The sequence below is a fragment of the Chenopodium quinoa genome, unplaced genomic scaffold, assembly GCF_001683475.1.
Source record: "Chenopodium quinoa cultivar QQ74 unplaced genomic scaffold, ASM168347v1, whole genome shotgun sequence".
NCBI classification, from domain to species: Eukaryota; Viridiplantae; Streptophyta; class Magnoliopsida; order Caryophyllales; family Amaranthaceae; genus Chenopodium; species Chenopodium quinoa.
In genome coordinates, this window is record NW_018743555.1 from 1,157,179 (window position 1) to 1,163,353 (window position 6,175).

The following is a 6,175-nucleotide window of genomic DNA, read 5'->3' on the forward strand; positions in this document are numbered from 1 at the left end:
CAACCCGAATAACGAAAACTAAAGCCACAAAATCACACTCTCAATTAACTTTTAAATAACTAATAAGGGTACATTTTAGTATTGATAAGAAGTTGAAGGGCACGGCTTAGAAACTTGAAAAGGCATAGGCACACCTTAGAAACTCAATTACCTTAGGGGTATAGCTTAGAAAAACCTTTTTTTTTAGCTAAAGTGAATAGAATAAGGCCTTGTATAATTTAAAAGTTACAAGTTTATTTAATGTATACTTCATAGTAAATAAAACTTTTGACCATGTGGAATCATGCTGAAAAGTTATGGCACAAATTTTCCAAATTGAATTGAGATATATATGGATTAACTCCAAGCTTTAACCCAATAAATACATTATCAGCTTTTCAAACTTTTAAATGGAAAAACAATAATAACACAAAAAATTGACACCAGCAGTCCCTACTATCATCCATCTTCATTAAAAGGTCTCAACTTTTAGTTAACTCAAGTCGTTTTCAAATCTCCCAATTATGACGAGTTCCTTCCTAAAACGGCCCATAACTTTTTTTTGACAAACTTAATCAGTTACCAATTATGCCACATGCCAAATATATCAATATGGAGTACTTAAAGAACGAAAGGAGTTTATTATCAATATCTATAACTATAACTAAAATAAAAACCGCTTACATCACCACTGTACACATGTCAATTTCTCATAAAAAATTTTCCCTCCAAAATTGCTTATGACATCATTTTTATTAATTTTTTTTTCCTTCCAAATTCAATATTAGAAAAATAATTTTTAATAAATAAATTAAAGTGTGAACATCAATTAACAAAAAGCGTATTAGTGATATTTCTCTTTTCAAAAACCCACATTTTGTGAATTAATTATTTTATATTGTATTGAATTTTTTTATTCTAATTCATGCATCGCACGAGTGCGAATCTAGTATATATAAAAAGGGGAGTTTTTCCCCAACTTTTTAGAGAGTCACGTAGGATTTAATTTTTTTCAATGCGCCACGTAAGATAATACATTTTATTAGTAGCTAATTAAATATGAGATTATTAATTTATTTTAGAATTAAATAATTTAAATGACACGTAAACAAAATTGGCAAATGGGATTTTTCAGTTTAAATTAATTAAATATAAAGTAATATCTTTTGATATCAGGAATTTTATCTAAATATATAACAAATTTTTGCACATAAATATATATATAAAAAAGTTATTTAAAAATTTAACAAATCGTGCATCGCACGAGCTTTATCTATTATATTATTAAAACCCATGGCAAGACATGCTATTTTGCCATGTGTCACCAATTTTGCCATTTGGCATATATTGTGACACCACATCATACGAATTCATTAATATTGAAAACTTGATATATGCATATCCTCTATATATTAATGTTTTGTTTAATTGAAAAACTTTCCATATACATAACACTCTATTTAAATTTCCCTAGCTTGGAATGTAACTCCTTAATAATTGCATAATAATAAAATTTGTAAGAAACTAAACATTACTCTATATATTTATGCATTAATTCATAAGATTGTAATTAAAGAGTAAAAGTTTTGATTTATATATATTAAAATTGTAATTATAGAGTAATTTTTTAGGGTGCATTATGGAGTACTCTGTATATATATTGACATTTATACATATTTGATTTATCAATTATATATTTTTTTCCACATTGGATTGATTTATCATTTACCCTATATGGAGGGTTAAACCACCTCATACAAACAACTAACTGCTTAAGCTATCATACTAAAAAAAAAGCTCTTAAGCTCTCAATGACAAACAAGTCAAAAATATATATAGTTCAATTAAAGTAATAAATTTATAATGACCTGGGGCATTGCTCGGGCCAATAACTAGTTGGATCATTAAAACTCACTCTTTTCAAGCCAAAAAGAAATGAAGGCAAACAACTCAAACCACAAATGATCAAGGCACTGTTCTTTAGAGCTGCTCTGCTCTACTATTCTGAAATCTACTCTGCTTCAATCTACTCTACTCTGCTCTGCCCTACTCTACTCTGCTTAAAAATAATACTTAATATTGAATTAGGATAATAATAATTAATATTAAATAATAATAAATAATTAATATTCAATAATAATAATAAAAGTAATAATAATAGTAAGCAAAATTTGCAAATTGCAGCCATTTAAAGTTCGTATTTTGCAAATTGCAGCCAGGCTATTTAAAAATAAAATTGCAAATTGCAGCCCAAAAGTTCATAAAAATTGTAAATTGCAGCCCAATTCAACTTTTTCATCGGTTTACAAGTTGAAAAATCTTCGATTAAGGTTTTAGGGGCCATTTTAGCCCTTGGGGGTCCGAATTGAGCTCGGAATTAGAAAAAAAATAACGCAAGTATCTCGTTTTGCGTAACAAAAATGTATCGATTTGTGGGAAACTGTAAATATGAGACACTTAAGTTTTTTTTTTTTGCTGATTCTGAGCTCAATTCGGGTCCCTAAGGGATAAAATGATCCCCTGAAACCTTAACCGAAGATTTTTCAACTCGTAAACCGATGAAAAAATTGAATCGGGCTGCAATTTACAATTTATACGAACTTTTGGGCTGCAATTTGCAAAAAAAAAAAAATTATATGGTTGCAATTTGCAAAAAAAGAACTTTAAATGGCTGCAATTTGCAAATTTTCCTAATAGTAATAATAATAATGATTTATAATAGTAATAGTAATTAATTATATTAATAATTGATTTTTTATTACTCCCTCCGTTTTTAAATACTTGCTCCACTTTCCTTTTCCGGCCGTTTTTAAATACCTGCTCCATTTTCTTTTATGGAAAGCTTTTACAATATTTAATTCATTTCTCACACTTAGTGGACCCAACATAATACTCTCTCTCCTCCCATTCTTCCACTACTTTTGTTTTTTACAATTTTTTATTTTCTCAACTACCCCAATACCTCCATATTTTAAACTTTCTCCAATTTCTCCTAAAATACCGCGCATGGAGAAATGGAGCAAGTATTTAAAAACGAAGGGAGTAGTATTTAATAATAATCATAACAATAATAATAATATCTGCTCGGCTAGACTCGGCTATGCTCTGCTGACTCCTGCTCTACTCTGCCTAGAAGCTCAAAAGAACAGGTTCCAACTCTACTTCATTAATTTGTGTAAGGAATCAAGTTACTTTTATTTTTTTTTTGAAAATAGGAATCAACTTACTTCATTGAACTTAGAGCGATCAATTCCTGACTTGGCCCCAGCAGAACTTGACAATAAGTTACTAAGATAAAACTCAAACTTGGACCTAACCCAACTCAACCCAATTTGATCCATTTATCATTTTTTGTAACTAGATTAGTACTCGTGCGATGCATGAATTAGAATAAAAAATTCAATACAATATAAAATAATTAATTCACAAAATGTGCGTTTTTAGAAAGAGAAATATCACTAATACACTTTTGGTTAATTGATGTTCACACTTTAATTTATTCATTAAAAATTATCCTAATATTGAATTTGGAAGGAAAAAAATATGATATAAATGATGTCCTAAGCAATTTTGGAGGGAAATTTTTTCATAAGAAACTGACATGTGTACAGTGATGATGTAAGCGGTTTTTATTTTAGTTATAAATTATAGATTATAGATTATAGATAGATTACACATTAGTAATTACATAATATGCATTTCGCAAATACAATCTATAGAACTATAAGAAATTTTTGGTTATATTTGCATTTAAGGGAGGACAGAGAAAAGTGATAAATTAAACAGAACATATCAACCAAGATAGTTGACAACCATAGATACCGGAACTACACATAATCCTTTTTGCTTCAAATCAATGCAATCTACATCCTTGAAATCATGCTCTCTATTTATATTATTGTATTCCATATGCTCATCAATTGAGATTTCATTGCCCTGCATTATGATTATAAAATTATCATTAAAGTCAAATGTGTTAGGTATATGTTGACCTTTCAGTTAATTGAAGAATATATGAATAATTTAAAGGATATTTAAGACATAGAATCTTTGGAAGATGCTAATTTCTAGCCTATACTTAATTTAGTTCCTAAAGGATAGATCTTGAACTAAAGACGTTATTACAAGATTTTTGGTTTGGACGTAGAGAAAGATGAAAAGACAATGATGTAAATGAGAGTCAATTTAAAAATTGTAGGTATCACTTCTAAAACTTTAACCAACTAAGTTAGTTGACAGTCAACTTCAATAAGAGAGGATGACTATGAATATTTAACAACATAATTTAGACGCTAGTGTCTAGTGAGTGCGAGGTGAAGTTTTGGGGTGAACAAGTGACATATTTAAGAGTATGTCTATTGATCATGCCAATATGTACTAAGCATGTTTAATATTTTTACGCTTTCAAAAACAGAAAGGAATTTTTTTTCCCCCTACTAGTGCATGTTCCGTACCTTATGCTTCTAATGAAATTATTGTACGTAACATCCTAAACGACTCCAAATCATGTTAAACAATTTCATACATGAGTGACTTTCATGTGATATTTGGCAACCAAACTCAACAGATGTGTATACTATCTAGTAAAATTATTGTGTACAACATGCTTAATAATTTCAATTCATAATAATTAAATATTTCATATATGAGTGATTTTCATACAATATATAGTGACCAAACTTGATGGGTATGAGTAGAATATAATCATATAAAATCATTGTATATAACATGTTTAATGACACCTATTCATATAAATCAATTTTATACACGAGTCACTTTCATGTGATGTATGATGAAAAACTTGATGGATATCATGATATGAATATATAGGTTGAGTGTAACATTAAATTTAAATCATACCATTATATTCTGTAGTTTAGATAGGGAATCTTCTTCACCTTAAGCAGTCGTTTCCTAGGTTCAGTTGTACATTGCTGCAGCATTTTACTAGCTTCGGATGGACTGTACTGCTGCCATCTTACATTAACTTCTGATGTAACAGAACAGGTGACATTCCTATGTACGGGATCATCTAAAGTCCTTCAGTCAAAAGAGAAATGGGAGAGGTGTAGAATGATTACTTGTATATGCTTAGAAACAATTTCTGACATACACGCGGATGTACTTACACATACTCCATAACCAAAAATGCAATTGTTTATAACTGAATTCACAACATAACCTTACATAAAGGAAGTGATTCTTGGGGAGAAGATACTTTTAACAGAACTTTTATTATGAGTTAAATGTATTTTGATATGCGTTGAGGATTACTTGTTTAATAACAATGAAAAAGACTAGATTTAAGTTCGTGTGATGCACCTTTATTTATTTATTTATCTATTATTTTTTTTTTTGAATGTATATTATTCACATTGATCTAATGTTCATGTTATCTTGCTATTTCATTGTTAAATTTGGATGATATAGCAAAGGCAATATATTTTGTAATTTATGTTCGGCGTGCAAAAGGGGTTACCAATCTTACAATGCAATGTATATACAATACCTGTAAATGTAAAATAATTGTTTGAAGCACTTGGAATAAACAAGGATTAATTTATAAATTATAAACTTCTCATTTTCTTGGAAGAAATCCATACATGCTCTTGGTAAAAAAATATAATGTGTTATAAGAGATAATTATGTAAATGAATATTAGCTAAGATCACAACTTCACATAACTCTATCTTTTACCAACTAACAACTCCTAAACATATCAAATCAAATATTCAACATATCTTCTTCATATCATAACACCCCCACAAGTTGGAGCATGGTGGGAATCTAGAATGCTCAACTTGGAGCATGCTCTGATACCATGGGAATGCTCTTGACCAAAATATATAATGTGTTACCAGAGATAATCATGTAAAGAATATTAGCTAATATCACAACTTAACATAACTATATAGTGTAAGCAATATATTATTTTTGGGTGAAGAGACAAGGGTTACGATGCATTGTATAAATAAGTAATGACGTGTAAAAATAAAAAATATTTTTCAATTTACCTTGAATCAACAAAGATTCATTTATATTTGATTTACTTCTCATCTTTTTGGTGTATTACCATTAAAAGTTGTATTTTTTTTTCCTTGTAGGATTGAGAACCGAAAAATAAATTTTGTATAGAAAGGTGATTACTTCTTACACTTTAAACATTAGGTAGATGTAGAGATAAATAAATTTTGTA